This window comes from Silene latifolia, chromosome 11, assembly GCF_048544455.1.
Source record: "Silene latifolia isolate original U9 population chromosome 11, ASM4854445v1, whole genome shotgun sequence".
In the NCBI taxonomy this organism is placed as follows: domain Eukaryota; kingdom Viridiplantae; phylum Streptophyta; class Magnoliopsida; order Caryophyllales; family Caryophyllaceae; genus Silene; species Silene latifolia.
The window spans coordinates 47,359,000-47,378,007 of NC_133536.1; the positions used below are offsets into that span (position 1 = coordinate 47,359,000).

Genomic DNA, 19,008 nt, shown 5'->3' on the forward strand with positions numbered 1-19,008 from the left:
GAGTTTCAAACTCAACAAAGACCCAAGGTTATAAGCACCCATATCGTGCTTCTCGATGTTCGAGAATTCATTGGTCCATTCCTTCAAGCGGATCTCCAAAGTATTCATGATGATAATTTTCTCTTGAAAATATATTTTGAGAATTTTATGTGAGGCGACGAAGAAGAGAAGGAAGAATTATATGATTTAAAGCTTCGTCGACGCTCCTATTTATACTAAATTGTTTGTTTCCAAAAATCCGTCGAACGGACAAGCACGGGAACAGCGCAGCACCGCGCCTCTTCAAAGGGACGCACTCATGCTGCGCCTCTTCCCCACCTCACTTCGTGATTTCCGTTTGGATATTTCCTAATTCTATAAACGCGCAGTTTCCTATTCTTGCGGGATTTTATTTTGGTAAATCCGAGAAATTTACCATGTTTCAGGTTTCCTGAATTCGCGGGCACGCATTTCGAGGCGACATCGACACCTCCGCCATTTCAGCACACTTTAAATCGTTTCTTTTTTTAATTTAATTTTCTTTTGTTTTCATTTTAATAAAATTCAATATTTATATTTCTCCATTTTCTAACTTATAGATTTCTCTTTTTTTTTTTTTTAGGGGGTAACCCTCCCTACCGTCCGGTCATTTCCGGCAAAATTTTTGCATTTTTGCGTTCCTTTTGAGTCTCATTTTGCGCTAATTAAGGCCTTATGTGAATATAAAATGTATGTGTTGCGTGATTTTCTATGTAAATTTCGGCAGCATGACGGCGTAAACCGTTGTCTACCAAACCTGTTCAAAAGCTAACCTGCAGGTACAAATAACACAACCCAGCAGCAAAAGGCACTCGGGCCGCCGTATATACAACAAAAAAGCAAATGTACAAGCAATCCGGGCTTCGCCCAAACAGTCCAAATGTGCAAGTAATCGGGGGGCTTCGCCCAAACAATTCCAAAAGTCCGAATCGGGGGCTTGCGCCCAAACAAGTCCAAAAATGTTCAAAATCAAGTCTACAAAACCACGCAGACTACTGCTGGGCACCCTCCAGCTCGGCAACCCTCGCCATAAGAGCGGCAATCTCGGCGTCCCGAAACTCGAGCTCCCTCGACAAACGAGCCGTCTCCTCCCGAGACTGGGTCAACTCTCGCTCCAGCTCACGATCGGCCTGTGGACAACAAGAAATTGGCTCATGTCAATCAATTCAAACAAAACTGATAAACCAAAGATCAAGGAAAAACAAATGAGGTTCATACCTGACGACCTCGACCGCCGACGAGTGCCTCGATGGCCGTAGCTCGTAGCCGGTTGGCCACCCTCCATAGTGCCACAAACCGAGATGGCGCGACCTGCATTTCAAAAGAATTCTCAGTAAACTGAACAAGTTCAATCAAATGTGTTCTTACACGAAAACTATGCAAAATAAGAACTCACCCTCCGAATCAGATGCTGCCAGTCATCTAGGCCAGCATCCGTCACAGCTACGTCAAAGTCACGTAACTCGGAGATCGTCGTCCTCCCAGTAGCGTCAGTGTACTCGAGGGTCTCGGGGTACTCTGGGGGCTCGATGCCCGCCGCCTCAACCTCCTGCAAAATGGCTCTCGTTAATCGATGATCTTTCGTCGCGATTCTCGAAAATCAAGATCCAACAAGAAACAAAAGATACTCACCACTACCGGCCAATACGCCAACCTCCCGTAAAGGTAATTTTCGAGCCTTCAAGGCCCGGGAATTCCCCATTTCTGGCCATCCTTGGCCATGTTCTCACCAACCCGATCACTCATGTGACAAATTGGGTCAAGTCAAGTCCGAGTCAAAGCCTAGTTCCGGGTTCGAGTCGAAAATTCGGCAGCATTTCGCTATAATGGCGGTTATGCCCTAGAAGAGTGTCCTGGAAAAGTTGTCACAAACCAAACTTCCAAGATGGTAGAAAGTTTACCCATCATCCAAGGGTCCCAAATATCAAATTTCATCACAAATGGGCAATCCTAAGACCATTTTCGAAACAACTTACGATCTAGCTGTGAAACCGTCTCAAAATTCGCTCAAGGGCTCAAAACTCGATGAAAATTCGAAGTAAATACATGGTTATGTTCCTAGCATCACCTATTATCCATTTCTAGTATCAATTTGGCACGACAAATCCATTTGGGGGAAAAGCCCCAAATTTTCGATCAAAAGGGTCGAAAACCCTAATGTTCGCGGCTCAAAATTCAACAAATGTGGAAAATTAATGCAAGATTAAAGCACATACCTCGATTAGTCATATTTTAAGCAAGCTTTTGAATCCAACCTCGACGAAAATGGTGAAGATTTGAGAGAGAATGGAGTGATTTATGTTTCGAATAAAATGAACATAAACCTTCGACTTTCGCGTTTTTACGCGAGAATTGCCAAATTGGGGAAACAGACGCAGGCAGTGTCTTTGCGCCTCTTCCAAGAGACGCAGCTCTTGCTGCGCCTCTTCCTTTTGTTCCCTCCTTGCGGATTTTCAAAAATCCGTTATGAGTTCGTTATTCGTGGGCCCATCTTTGGTGCGCCTCTTCCTCGATGACGTTTTATCATTTTGGTCCGTTTCGACGATTTTCTTTCGTTCCGGCCCACGTTTTATCCAGCGCGACAATATTTTGCAGATCGTCCAAATTCATTTTATCCCGCGCAGCAAAGATATTTCACAAAGATTGTTCGAATTTTTATCCAAATGCAGTAGTATTTTGCAAAGATCGCTCACTCAAGACTTTCTTTCTACGACGATCAAGATGTTCCTGGTCGTCTATCCCCAGCGCAGTAGTATTTTGCAGTACTGCTCACTCAAGGTTTCCCCTACGACGATCAAGATGTTCCTAGTCGTCGGTATGTTCCCCAACCCGAGTTCACTTGAGACCAACGCAAGCAGATTCAACCTCCAAATTTCGCGAGTTCGCTTGAGACCGACGCAGCGGATCCCCGCAGCTTTCTACCGACGTCCTGCTGTTTTCAATATCTCTTGTTCCCCGCGAAGTTCGATTAAATCTCAGGTATGATCTCTTCTTATGGCTGACGAGCCTCCTTACGTAGTCTAATGGACTTTAAACGACCCTCCCCGATAGTCGACAGACTCTAAAATGTTCCCGACGACAGGTCCTTGGCTCAGACCCTTTGAGCCACCTCGCGTCGCCATAGTCGTCAGGTTGTAATCTTCGATTGACCTGATGGATATACTTTGACTTTCGCCTTGTCCAAGCCTCAGTCAAAGTGGGGGCTCTGTAGACACCTCGTTTCTGCACCTCTCGCAAACCACCCGGTGATGATTGGGCCGCATGTTTGATTCGCGGAACGATTAGTGACAATTCGTAAGATTATCGTCAAGTGATTGCTCAAATATTAATGTCAACCTCTTAGTTGTCATCTACGTGCCGATACGGTCGTTTTGGCAGTAATTAGAGTACATTCGGAGTCCGGGTCAAAAAACCGTCTCCACTTTCTGATAGCTGTTAAATCCCGAGTCAGAATGTTCTGGAATGTTCCGGATATTTCTATTCCATATTTCTCAAATTTTATCTTTTGGCAAGTAATATCCCGTAATATTCATAAGATAATCGAATTATTTCCGTCCTACCATAACTTAAACACGGAAATCTTTCTTAAGCAGGAGGAAACCTCCACAGGAATAGACGCAAAGGCCAGTCTTTGCGCCTCTTCCAAGAGACGCAGTGGGCTGCTTTTCGCCTTTTCCCAGCCCTTCTTTGCATGATTTACGTATCTTTTTTATATCTTTCCGAGATTCACTTCCAAAGAGTCTCCGAAACCCTATTCCTTCACGTGATTAGTATAAATAGGAGCTTTCGTTCCTCATATTTCTCACGCGAGTGTCCGCCCTTCTCTTCTTCCTTTGCATTCTAGACTTCGTTCTTACTAATTGGCGCCTACGTGCTTGGACTTCCGACCACGTAAGCTCGGATCTTTCCGGGTACCAGCCTCTCCGTTGCATGACCGACCAATTTGACCACTACACTCAATCAACTTTAATTAATCAATCGTCTTCCTCTTACGAGGGCACTCTTTCCTTGCATTCGCGTCGAGCATTCACTAATCGATCTTCTTAGTTCTTCTCGTTCCGTCAACATGTAAGTCTGAGGGTGTATAATTCCTTTTATTTATTGTATTTTATTATTGTATAACAATTGTAAGGTTTATGTCGAAAACACCATTAAAATCGATTTCTAAAACCGTCCTTAAAACCTGTTTTGCGAAATTCCAGTAGACAGACGTCGAGAAAAGACGCAAAGAATCGCTGCGCCTCTTGAGGAGCGCGGCGCTCACTGCGCCTCTTTCGTGAGGCTGCCGCAGCTTCCTCGCTTCTTTTCTTCTTCCTCCGTCCTCTCGCAATTCGTATCAAATTTATTTCCTTTGTTTGTTCGTCATAATTCTTCATCATGATAGTTTGATAATTCGCATGTACATATTATCCATCATCATTAACATGTTTTAATTCATCATAAAACCAACTTAAATCCCTAATAATCAATATATGCGGGTTTTTCGTCATTAAATTCAATTCGGGTTTTAGAAATTCAATTCGTTCATATTGAGTTTCTGGGATTCATTGTTGATATATTTTTATCTGTTTAGTCATTAATTCATCGTCAATTCATCATGTTTAGTTAATAATTCGTTCAGTTAGTTTAATAAATCATTCATTAACATCGACCCTTCACATAATTAATCCGTCTTAACCATGTTTTACTGTTTTATGACCTCAATCATATGTAAATAATCTGCTAATAACTTTCATCCGAGTCTAAAATCGTAATCAATCCATTAATTTACCAATTAACATTAACGGTTTTGCGATTCCGCTTCACGGCCAGAATTCACCCTTGGAATGACGCAAAGAATCGCGCGCTCTTCCAAAGGGCGCGATTCTTCTGCTGCTTTGTTCCAGGATGAGTTCTGCCTCTGAACTCCTTTTCTGCCTTGACGTAGTTTAATTAGTAAGCGTATTAATCAACTAATAATCGTATTATCACCTTCTGACTTGTTCGTATTTCTTTGTTTTATTCTTTTATTCTTTTTTATCAAATCATCCGTTTTAGCGGTATTTTCGACATAAATCGCCTAATCCAATGTAATCATTGTAATCTTTATCATTGTAATTTCCTTTATTGTATCTATCATTGTATTTTTCGTATCATTTGTATGCTTCACATGTAAATGAGCATTAAATCTCAACTTCGACCCAATTGTTTGCTAATTACATGTCAACCGACTTAGTATTAAATTCTCACATGCTAGGATTAATCTATGGATGTTGCATTGCATGCATATAGCCGACAATATATCAAGTGCGAATAACTTCCCTAATCATTAGTAGAGGCCGCTATCGAGGCGGGCGGGATTAGGTGTTCGATCAAAAGAGCTTCCTAATACGTACCCTCACCCCTTACTCCAGATCTCCGTGAGCACCCGTGTTCATTGGCATCCACGAGAGTCATTCTAGACATAGAATGCTAAGGGTAACGATTGCTTAGTGTTCATGTCACTACTTTGTGTCTTGACATGACACGAGGTATTCGAACGGTTCCAATTTCCCATAAAAATTGGTGGCGACTCCATACAAAATGCAAACGCTTGTTTTCGAGCCCTTCACCAAGCGCCCCCGTGGGCGGCCCGCTGTCCACAGCTTCCCTTTCTTACCAAACCTCATGACCCCACGCATAGGAGACACTTTCAAAAGAACCTTGTCCCCAACTTGAAACTCTATGTCACGACGATGTAAGTCCACATAGCTCTTTTTGTCGATCCTGGGCCGCTTTCATCTTTTGCCTGATCAGCTTGACCTGTTCTACTATCTCTTGTACCATATGTGTTCATAAAACCACGACCTCAGCTCTATCATCCCACCAAATCGGACTCCTACACCTCCTTCCATACAAAGCCTCAAACGGTGCCATCCCAATACTCGTGTGGTGGTTGTTGTTATACGAAAACTCAGTCAGATCCAGCCTATACTCCCAGCTACCACCAAACTCTATCACACATGCCCTCAACATGTCCTCCAAATTCTTGATGGTCCTCTTTGTCTGCCCATCTGTCGTAGGATGAAAAGCTGTACTCATCTTCAAAGTAGTTCCCATCAACTCCTGCAACTCTCTCCAAAACCGCAATATGAACCTTGCATCTCTTTCTAACACTATATCCTTAGGCACCCCATGCAAACGAACCACATGCTTCCTATAAGCCAAAGCTAAATGTATCTTGGTCCAAGTATCTTTCATCGGAACAAAGTGAGCTGACTTGGTCAAACGATCAACTATTACCCATATCATGTTGTTACCCTGTTGACTCCTCGGCAAACCCACTATAAAATCTATGGAGATAGACTCCCGTTTCTATTCAGGTACCTCAAGAGATTGAATCTTACCTGGTGGTCGTCGCTGCTCTCCATTAGCTCACTGACATGTCAAATATCGAGCCACAAACTAAGCTGTTTCCTTCTTCATCCCAGGCCACCAGAAAGTCTTCTTCAAATCTTTATACAACTTATCACCGCCTGGATATACCGAATATGGTGTCTAATGAGCCTCTATCATGATCACCTTTTTCAAGTCCTCATCATTAGGAACACACCACCTCCCATCAAATCTCAAAGTGCCATCTGTATGAGTAAAGAATCGAGACATTATCCCTTTCTCTACTCCACCTCTCCACTCCTCAATCTTAGGATCCAAAGCATGTTTCTTGTGAATGTCGTCATAAAGATCTGGCTCCACTGTCAAGTCCCCTCTAGCATCCCCTTTCTGTATCATATGTATCACCATTTTCCCCACCTTATCTCTCAATCTCATCAAAGACATAGATGTGCATAGAGAATTCACACTCTTCCTGCTCAGCGCATCAGCAACCACGTTTTCCTTCCCTTCATGGTATATAATATCCATGTCATAATCCCCTATCAGCTTCATCCACCTCCTCTGTCTTATATTCAGCTCCTTTTGAGTGAAGATGTACTTGAGACTCTTGTGATCAGAAAACACCTTAAAGGTCGCCCCATAAAGATAGTGCCTCCAAATATTAAGAGCAAACACAACTGCACCCAACTCCAGATCATGTGTCGAATAGTTCTCCTCATAAGGCTTCAATTGCCTAGAAGCATAGCTAATTACTTTCCAGTTCTGCATCAACACACATCCCAAACCATTCTTTGAAGCATCTGTATATACCTCAAAGTTCTCACACCCTTCAGGCAATGCTAAGACAGGAGGTGTGGTCAAACGCTCCTTTAACGTTTGGAACGCCGTCTCACAACTTTCATCCCAACTAAACCTGTTCTCTTTCCTCATCAACGCAGTCATAGGCCTGGCTATCTTGTAAACATCTTTCACGAACCGACGATAGTACCCTGCCAAACCCACGAAACTTCTAATCTCTGCCACATTCTTTGGTGCTTCCCACCGAGTGACTGCCTCTATCTTGGCCGGATCCACAGCTACACCCTTCTTTGAAATCACATGCCCCAGAAAGGCAACCTCCTCGAGCCAAAACTCACACTTTGACAAATTTGCATATGGCTGATTGTCACGCAAAGTCTGCAACACCAACCTCAAGCGCTCCTCATGCTCCTCCTTAGTCTTAGAATATACTAAGATATCATCGATGAAGACCACAACAAACCGATCCAAAAACTGACTGAAGACCCGGTTCATCAAATCCATAAAAACTGCAGGTGCATTAGGCAACCAAAACGACATCACCACATACTCATAGTGACCATACCTCGATGTAAAAGTTGTCTTCGGTATGTCCTCATCCCGAATCTTCACCTAATGGTAACCCGACCTCAAATCAATCTTAGAAAATATTGCTGCCCCGTTCAACTGGTCATACTAATCATCTATCCTTGGCAAAGGATACTTGTTCTTCACTGTAACCCTGTTCAACTCTCTGTAGTCGATGCATAACCTCAAACTCCCATCTTTATTTTTCACAAACAGCACTAGTGCTCCCCTACGGTGATACACTAGGTCTAATGTATCACTTATCAATCAAATCATCCAGTTGTTTCTTCAGCTTCTCCAACTCCTTAGGACCCATGCGGTACGAGGCCTTAGAGATTGGTCTCGTCCCTGGTTTCAACTCCACACTGAAATCTATCTCCCTCTTCGGTGGTAAACCTGGTATCTCCTCCGAAAAAACATTTGGAAACTCTCCCACAACTAGTATCTGCTCAACTGTCGAACTCACCATACTATGGTCTCTCACATCGCATAAGATCAACGGACACCCCTTCCTCAGATATGACTTCAATGTCACCACTGCAATCACTTTGACTTTAGGTTTAACAACAAACCCACGATAAGACACACTAACTCCCTTATGACCTCTCAAAGAGACTCTCTTTTGGTGACAGTCCATTCTAGCTTTATACGTACCCAACCAATCCATGCCAAGTATCATCTTAAAACCATCCATAGGAAACTCTAACAAGTCCACTGGTAGGTCAACCTGCCCAACTATCATAGATACACCCTTATACAACTTCCCACAAGATACAGACTCACCCGACGGTATAAAAACTTCCTCCTTTACAGACTCAAACTCTCTCAAACCCAAAAGCTTAGCATGACTCGATGATACAAAAGATTATGACGCCCCCGAATCAAACAAAACAAAGGTAAAGACACCATTAACAAGAAAAGTACCTGTGATTACGTAAGCATCATCCTCAGTTGCTTTCTTCTCCATCATGAAAAGCTTGCAACTGGTCTTCTGTCCACCTCCCTGGACAGTACTAGAAGAAGTAGATGGCTTAGCAGCCGACCCCTGGTTATTGTTCGTTGTTGGTCTCTGATATGAATTACCGCCATTGCGGTTAGCCCCACTGTTGTTGTTGTTCTGACCACCCTGGTTGTTCCATGACCCAATCGGCCTGTTACTAGCATAACTCTGAGATGGACCCTGAGAGAAACTCCCCTGTGATGGTCTCTGAAAACCCCTGCCCACAGCACTGGCGCACTCATGTCTCTTGTGGCCCATACCGCCACAGTTAAAGCAAGATATCCCCCAGCTGCTACTACCACCACCTCGGTCATGCCCAAAAGAAGCTCCACCACTGAACCCCAACCCCTAAGAGTAAGCCCTCGCCTAGTTATGGTTTCCCCTCTTGTAACTAGACTGACCGCCACCCTCGCTCTCAGCCCTCCTCTTCTCAGAACCTCTCTCCCAATTCTCCTTAGCCATCTCTACCAACCTCTCAGCTCTCCCAGCTCATTAATACACTTCCTTAACATCAGTAAGAACTCCTACAGGCAGCTTCTCCATGATCTTAGGTGTCAAACCCTTCTCAAATCCCAATGCTAAGTTCTCCTAACTCAGCCCCATATCTTCTGCGTACCTAGACTTCTCATTGAACTTGTGATAGTACTCAGCCACTGTCATATCCGGAGCCATCTTGAAATCATCAAACTCCTCCCTCAACTTACTACAGACATGTTCAGGTACGAACTCTCGGCGCATAGCTCTCTTAAACTCACTCCAAGGTATAGCTGAAAACCCCTGTTTCACATATAGGTCTAAGGCACTCTCCCTAACCTATCCCACCAGTCTCCGGCCGCATCTCTCAAGTCGAACGCAGCTTATTCCACTCTAAAGTCCTCGGGGCAATGAACCACATTCAGAATATTCTCCATCTCCCTGTGCCAATTATCAAGCAAGATTGGCGCACCTGTACCCATATACACTTTTGGGTTAAAAAGAGCGATGTTGATACTCATCTTAGCAAAATCCACCCCAGCCTCTTTATCCTTCCCAACCTTCTTTAAAGCATCTGTAAGCGCGTCTTGATGCTCTAGCATCTTAACTATCTCATCAACGCTAATATTCTCAGCCCTAGCATACAACAAATTTCTCTTTGGCGGTATCTTTAAACTATATAAGAAAAAGGCAAACATAAACACGCATCCCGTAACTCAAACACGTATATGACCTGTGCATAACCTACACGATCGAGTAACATAACCTACTCGATCGAGTTGAGGCCACTCGGTCGAGTTTCCCACATACTCGATCGAGTACCTCGACTCCAGAACCTGGCCAGAAAGCTTCAAAAACCTCACTCGATCGAGTTGACCTCGCTCGATCAAATCCCCTTACTTACTCGATCGAGTGCCCAAAAACAGCACACTGTCCAGAAACGATATACACCCCACTCGATCGAGTCACACCCACTCGATCGAGTCTCTCACCTACTCGATCGAGTGCCCCTCACTCGATCGAATCATGTTGACTCGTATACTACCCGCATGCTTGACTCAACACTTTCCATATATATATATATATATATCAATAAACATACGTGTATACACAACAAACAACACCCTATTTCACATATTTCTAATAAGCCACATTAGAAATCATTTATCATGCAATTCCATCATCCATACTAACACATATTCTCATATTAATTATCACCTTCCATCACAACATTCTACATCCTCTACATGCATTCGTCCACCAATTCATACAACACATTTCTATATAGACATGCAACTTACATAGATAGACACATAACGATCCCAAGACACACCCCATAGTGACCGGTTCAAAGTTGTAGGGCGACATCGTGACTTTAGGACGTCTCCCAAGTCTTTTTATTAGCTCCTAAAAACTCCTACTCGGGTTCAATTTATTCTGACTCCCTAAGTTCATTGGGATCATTTGTTACAGGTTCCAAAATCGTCGCTCTGATACCACTTTGTAACACCCCCCATACTCCAAGTGCCTTACCAGGACCACTTAGGGCATGGGAATGCTACCATCTCGGTTACCCGAGGTAATGTATATCAAATAGACAATAAAGAAACCGTAGTTTAATAAATGAATTTAAAGTGATACATGTCCAAAAACCAAAACTGATAAAGTAAAATACAATTGTTCCTCAAAACTGTCAAACCAACTAAATAAAAGAATGTTTATGACACAGTGGAAGACTTCTAGACATCTCGTGGCAACTCAACCGGCTATTCCATGTGCATCAACTCATATCTGCTCAATAACTGCTCACCATCCCCGAATGGATCACCATAGTTTTCAAAACATTTAAACCGGGGTCAGTTACTGTTTACATAAAATAATACAACAAAAGCAATACAACAATCCAATACAATTAACCAATCTCCATCATAGCTCCACTCTCCTGACTATACACTAAAGTGTGTAGTCCTGCCAGAATAACCATCGCAACAGGTATTCCACACCGCCAGTGGGGGATCGCAGCCGTTCCCACCTAAGCTCCGCTCATCTCATCCGAGCGATAACCCAAGTTCCTAAATGTGCATATACCCTCTATGGCGGGTTCCACAGAGGGCGAATCAAGGGCGTGAAGCCACTCCCGCAAGTGACTCCACTCAGCCGAGGACGTACCTCGCAAACCACAGACAGTTATACAACCAACCACATTATACCACTGATGTGACCATAATTGGCGCATATTTAGCCCCCGAATTAGCCTTGTTCTCATGCTTTTTAGTGCTTATTTGGGTCATTTCTTATCTTTAGTTCTTTGTTTTGCATATTCTTTGAGATTTTGATCCCTTGGTAGGAAAGGAGTAAGAATCTTGCATTTTCATGGCAAAACGAGACTAAATTGATCGAATTCAATGACCAAGCATCAAGGAGAGACAAGATTAGAAGGCCTTTGTACATATTATAGTAGAAGAGCAATGTTGAGAAAAGATCCTTGAGTCCCCAAGGAAATCCCCAAGGAATTTATGAAGAAAAGGGAAGAAAAGAAGAAGTTACTATCTTGGATGACAATCCGAGCGGATTGTCAACAATCCGTCCGTCCAGCCTCAAAGACAATCCGAGCGTCCTTGCCTGAATCCGCTCGGATTCCCCCTCCACAATCCGCCCGGATTCCCCAGAATCCGCTCGGATTCCAACGGTGCAATCCGCCCGTCCCGACCCTATTCCGCCCGGATTCTGCTCCAGCACGGATTGTCTTCTTCAAGCTACGAAAAGAGAAGCCCTTCTCTCCAAAAATACCGGGTCCTCCTTGCTCAACTTAAAAAGTGTAATTACTAGTTTAGCCCTTAGTTAACCCTAATGCATCCTCCCTAATTTTCACTATAAATACCCCATTAGTCTAATTAGAGGAGCATGTTCTTCTTATCAATAATTAGTGTAGTTAATATCAATCAAATCTCTCTTTAATATTGTAATCAAGTATTAATCAAGTTTTAATCCAAGTTTTAGTTCTTTAATCTCTCTCTTGTTCATCCTTTATTTTGGGTAATTGAAGATTATTTGGGTTATTGTTGGGAGATTGACAACCTCTCAATCAAGCATTCAAGTACTTCTATTATTCTTGCTTTATTATTGGAATCATCAGTAGGTATAATCTCTTAATCCCTTTTTAATTATTGTTAATTACTTTCATTTATTCATCATGTTTCATATTGTTGGTATGATTGACAACCTTGCTAGCATGATCAACATGATAATGAGTGAGTAGTCTCTTAGCTAGGGTTAATGGGTGATTAGGGGAAACCAACATGGGGAATGATTCATGCTTAAATTAATATGCTTTCATGTTTTATTTGCTTGCTTGTTTTGATCTCAACTCATGCACATGTTATATTTGATGAAATGCTAAGCCTATGAATCCTTGCATTTACTATCATCTTCTATCTTTTCAATGAGACTTGTAAGACAAAACCCAACTCGAGTCTCATTAGACCATGCATGTTGTTGAGTAGGGAAGATTAAGTCGACTTGTAGGTGTTGTATAATCTAATCGATTCGGCTCCGGGACCCAAACTTTCCTAGGATTGTAAGATATAACCCAACTCAATCCATCACAACATTAATTGCTTGCTTATAATTTGAGAACATGTTTGTATGATCATATCCCATGATTCCCCTATGATCCCATGACACCCTAGTGCCTTTAATCAATTGTTTACACCCCTTTAATTCATCTTGCTTGTTTATTTTCATTGTTATTCTAGTTTAGTAACCTTCTACATCAACCCAATTTGTGACACCCCTTAGACACCACTAGTTACAATAGAAATCTCATTTCAACTCCCGTCCCTTGGGATCTGGCCTTTACTTGCCTCTTTACTAATTGTAGAGTTGTTTGTGGAGCTATAAATTGTGTTTTGATTCGACCGTGACCAACGACCACATCTTAATTTGTGAACACTTAGCGGGATCGCATCAAAAATGGCGCCGTTGCTGGGGACGGTGTTTGTTTGATTTAGATTTCTTTTTATTGTCATTAGTTGTGTCTTTCTTCGCCTTGAGGAAGTAAAACTCCTCAAGGTTTGTTCTAATCATTTTCGAGTTGTTTGATATTTTGCATGTCTAGAAGGTTACAAAGTGATTTGTTACCTTTTGACCGTGAAATCGAAAGAGCCTTGACGAACAATAGGAGAGTTGTTAGGAGGAATTTACGAGGTATTAGTGAAGTTGTTCAACCCACTAGTGAGTTTGTCAATCCTTTCGCAATAGAAGGAGAAGAGAACCCATTACACAATACCCCACAAAATCCACCTACAATGCCAAAATTCTCGTCACACTCCGTACCCACCGAGGAGAATCTACCAAATGGTACTCCTACACCGCAACATCTCACCGGAAATTTTATTGCCAAGTCCGCCTTCATCCAACTAGTTGAGAGGAGCCAATTCGGGGGGATGCCTAGTGAGGACCCTCATTCCCATATGGAAACCTTTTGCGACTATTGTGATGCTATCTCTCAAACGGGCGTGACTCAAGACCAAATTAGATGGGTCCTATTTCCTTTTTCCTTAATCGGCACCGCAAAGCAATGGTTGAAGGGCCTTGATAAGGCCACCCTTGGAATAGATTCTTGGAAGAAGTTGGCTCTAGCTTTCTACAAAAAATTCTACCCACCGGAAAAGACCAACATGCTAAGAGCTCAAATTACGGGTTTTAAGCAAAGGGATGAAGAGTCTTTGTATGAAGCTTGGGAGCGGTTCAAGGGAATTTGTCGCTCATATCCTCACCATGGACTTAGCGAATGGTTTTTGGTGCAACAATTTTGGAATGGTTTATATGAAGATTCTAGGAACATTCTCAATATGGGATCAAATGGAATGTTCACCGAAGTTGATGACAATCAAACATGGAACAAGATTGAGGAAATGGCGGTCCATAACTCACAATATAGTAGACCTCGCAAGGCTACTAGAGGAGGAAAGCATGAAGTGGACTCCGTTACTCAATTGGGTGCTCAACTTAGTGCTCATATTGACACAATCAACTTGAAGTTTGACCAAGCTATGGCTAGACTTGAGGAAAACTTAAAATCATCGAAGCATCATGTTAATGCCATGACGGCATCCTCATCAATCCCAAGTTGAATATGTGAGAATTGTGGAACTTTGGGACATGACCAAGGTGAATGTAGGGGAACAAATGAACAAGTGAATGCTTTCCAAGCATACAAGAGTGGTACTCCTTATTCCAACTTTTACAATGAAAACACCAAATTCCATCCAAATCTCTCATACAAAAGCCAAAATGTTCAAAACCCTCAAACAACATACACTCCACCACCCATGAGAAACCAAAATCAAAGACCCTTTTACAATCAAAACCAAGGTTACCAAAATCAAAATCCATACAATCACCAAAATGACCAAGGTTTTGATGTCCAAAAAGCGGTCCTCCAAATGCAAAAGAACCAACAAGAATTTTTCACTCAAATGCAAAAAGATAGCCAAGCAAAGGAAACCACCATCAACAACATTCTAGCTCACACCAAGATGTTGGAAACACAATTGACTCAACTAGCATCTTCAAGCTCACAAAGACAAAAGGGGCAATTACCACCTCAAGGTAATCCCCCTAGACATGAAACGGTTAGTGCCATTCACTTGAGAAGTGGTACAAGGTATGAAGCACCGAAGAAGCAAGTTGAGGATGAAGTTGTGGAAGCTAGTGAAAAGGAAGAAATTGTGCAAAACTCCAAAGATGGAGAATCATCAAAAGAAGAAAGTTCAAAGAAAAATGAAGACAAGGCCAAGGAGAAGGAGCCCATTGTGATTAGACTTCCTTTTCCAAGTCGTCAAGTCAAGCCCAAATTTGATGATCAACTTGGAAAATTCATGGAAATTGTGAAGAATTTGGAAGTCTCAATTCCTTTCACGGAATTAATCAATCACGTTCCGGCCTATGCGAAGTACATGAAAGATATCCTCACAAAGAAGAAGTCGATCCGGAAACTTGAGACTATCGCATTCACTAAGGTGAGTAGTGCAATACTTCAAGGGAGTTCACCTCCGAAGTTAAAGGATCCGGGAAGCTTCTCAATACCGTGTACCATTGGCGACACGACGATCAACAAAGCCTTATGTGATCTAGGGGCTAGTGTGAGTGTCATGCCATACTCGGTGAGTAAAAGGTTGGGGATGGGAGAGCTTAAATGCACCAACATCACACTCCAAATGACCGATAGATCGACGAAGACACCGTTAGGGATATGGGAAGATGTCCCCGTGCGAATTGGGAAGTTTTTCATCCCGGTGGACTTTGTCATTGTTGATATGGAGGAAGATTCCAACATTCCAATCATCCTAGGAAGACCTTTCCTACACACCGCCGGTGTGGTAATTGATGTAAAACATGGTGAGCTCACTCTAGAAGTGGGAGATGAAAGCATAACTTTTAATCTTGACAAGACTATGAGAGCTCCTCGTTTGCATGAACCATGTTTCATGATTGATCATTATAGCCGAAAGGATGAAAGGAAGAAATCGGAACTCCAATGGAAGAAGAAAATTGAAGATGCTCCATTCAAAGAGCAAGCGAATTGTGACAAGGAGAGCTTGCAAAGCTCATCAAAATCAACCAAGGAAGAAGAGGATGGCCTCATTGGCCAAGAGAAGAAATTGGGAGAGTTGTCTCCATCTAAGCAAGAGATTTTCAATGATCAACTCAATGAAGTTTGTGGTCTTTGGGACAATGAGTTTGAAGGGATTTTTAATCCCTACATTGGTAATGCTATCGATCAAGACCAACAACAAAGGCCAAGGTTTATTGAGAACCTCTACCATGATAATGAACAAGCTTTTGATTACATCTTCAAGGTGTTGAGCAACATCAACAACACCTTGGACATGCCCCCTTGACATCTCATCAAGAATGAGAGTTTGGTGGAGTCCTCCCTAAACCACCACTTGTAAATATTTCTATCTCCCTAACTTACATTTCAATTCTTGTATTGCATTTTTGTCATCTTTGGATTTTTATTTACTTTGATCAAAATAATTGTCATGTAAGAGAGAAGTGAGGGAGGGACTAACAATTTCAATTGATGTGTAGTGCTTTACCTTAGTGTGGGGATGGCAATTGCCTAGGCTATACATGCCTTAGTAGTGCCCCCACAACGAAGAACACAAGACTTGAAGAAAGAATGAAAGAATGATAAGGGAAATGCGTTGTGCACGGGTGGAACTGAATCCGTGTACACAGAGGAAGAATCCGAGCGGATTCCCAAGAATCCGCCCGTCTCGCAGAATCCGAGCGTCCTGAAGAAAAGACGCCCGTCCTGAACTGAGCTAAATTTTGAAATTTTCTTGACTGTTAAAGAATCCGAGCGGATTTCTGAAAATCCGCCCGTCTTGAAGAATCCGTCCATCCTGAAAGAAAGACGTCCGTCTTTGCAGCTGAGGAAAACAAGCAAATTTCTCTGGATAGAAATCCGTCCGTCTTTGAGCAAATCCGCCCGTCCCATGTTCAGCAAATCCGAGCGGATTGTCACAAATCCGCCCGTCTTTAGGCGAGCTTTGCAAAGCCCAGAAAGAGCAGAATCCGCACGGATTGCCCCTGCAGATTCGAAATTTTCGGCCTCTTTAAAACCCCTCCCACCTTCATTCATTCATTCATTCATAAACACTACCCACAACATCAAAACCCTCATCCTCTCCATCATAAAAACAAAAACCCTCAACAACATTCAACAAAATCAAATCAAACCATCCTTCCAACAACAAATTAATCACTCCTTCTTCAACAAAAATCAAAACCAAGAACAAAATCTTCAACCTTTGAGTCGATTTCATAAAGGCAAAGCCTTTCACCTTCAAATCGATTTGGGCATACTACAAATTGAAGATTTTTCATTCTTTTCTTGGTTAAGTTCATCAATGGCAAGGACTAAGGGAGCAACAAAGGCACCAAAGGCTAAGGCACTCTCACAAAGGCAAAAGGCTCTTCAAACAAAGAAAGCTTTGGCTATGGTGGTAGCAACACCAAACTTGGAAGTACAACAACAACAACAACAACCTTCTATGGGAGCAACAACACCTTCTACTCCGGTAATTGATCAACTTTTGCATTATCCGGAGGTAACTTTTATTTCCGATACCCATAGAAATACCTTTGTCAAGTTTGCTATGAAGTCATTACAATCCACCAAATTCATATGTGAAGATACCTTACAAAAATTGGGTGTTCTTGAACAAACAAAAGCCTTTTTCAATGCCATGGGGTTAAAGAAATTGTTTGAAACAAGGGAATTGACATACCCCTCCCTTACCTTGGAATTTTTAAGTTCTTTGAAAGTCACCAAAGTTGAAAATAGGGAAAATCTCGAGTTTCGTCTAGCTAATGTTAGTAGACGCATTACCTTTAAGGAATTGGGTGAAATTTTGGGTCTTAGTGATGGATCGCGTTATCTTAAGCATTATGGAAAGTATGACCCCGAACCTCTTTGGGAGGCAATCTCCGGGAAGAAATTTGAGGATTTTCATGCGAGTCGTGCTCTTTTGGTCCACCATCCGGGCATAAGAGTATGGCACAAGGTTGTGGGAAATACCATAATTGCTAGGAAAGACACCAATCATTTCACAAGACTTGATTTTATTCTCCTTGAATCGGCTTTGAATATCGGAAGAATTCATACCAAGCCTTACAATTCTTTGAGGCTCTTGGTAGATAGATGGCTCAACATCGATAGTGGGAAGAAGGGCACGACCGTTATTGTCAATGGCGGCCTAGTTACACTCCTAGCCAAGCACTTTGATCCTAACTTCAATAAGGATAACAAGTACAAAGCAAAGAAGGGTGGCCATCTTGTTGATATGCATACTATGATTCACAAGTTCAAGTGGGTTGCCCAAAACCCCCTTGACACTAAGTATGGATGGCTAACTAGTGAAGCTAGATCGTTCGCCTTGCCCTCGAAGATTTGTCGTCTAAGCGTCCACCGGACCAATTATCTACTTCCCCTTTCCAAAGAAGCCGAGTATATCATTCAACAACAAAACGGTGATCTTGAAGCTCCCTCCTCTTCAATTGTCATACCACCTTACCCCTTTGAGTATGAAGAGTTCAAGCCGGAAGGAGTTGAAGTTGTGAAAGACTATGTGACTCTTCTCATGCAAGCAATGCACAAGCAAGCCTATGAAGATCGGAAAAATGCTTATTTGGCTCAATATCCTCCCCTCCTACATTTAGCTAGGCAAGGACTACTTGATCCATCATGTCCTTTGCCTAGTTGGGCGGATAGAGAAGTCTTATTTCCGGGTGCATCTAGGGTCGTTTTGGGTGACAATGAGGTTGTTGGAAATGATGAAGAAGTTGATGATAATATTGAGGAAGAAGCAAGTGAAGGAGAAAAGGATGGTGAAGATGAAGATGAGGAAGAAAGTGAAGAAGTAAATGACAAGGAAAGCGGCAATGTGACCACTTCTCATGAGGGAAGTGATGATGGTGATAGCATGATGGAAGATTAGCAAGCCTTGGAGACTCCTACACTCTCATGGTTTGTCTATTTCTCTCTTTGTATTTTATTTCATTTTGATCATTGTTGGAGTAGTCCTAGCAACATCAAAGGACTCACACCTCGGTACCATTGAGGTGTTCTTATTTTATTGTTCCCATTTGTAAAATCCAAAATGACAAATTAGTTTCATGCATAGCATAGTGTGTGCATGAACTATACCCATCCTTGGACATTAGCAATAGTGTCTCACTCGGTTTGGGGAAGTTAATGCATACGCAACGGGAGGTAATCTAAA

The 19,008-nt window shown here is 42.3% G+C and overlaps 1 non-coding gene across 1 annotated transcript; it reads right to left on the minus strand.

The window, feature by feature from the left end:
- Nucleotides 1-13,890: 13,890 nt before the first annotated feature.
- LOC141615440 (small nucleolar RNA R71) lies at nt 13,891-13,997 on the minus strand. Its single transcript, XR_012529861.1, has one exon. It is a non-coding gene; the product is annotated as a small nucleolar RNA R71 (small nucleolar RNA).
- Between the last annotated feature and the right edge of the window lie 5,011 nt (nt 13,998-19,008).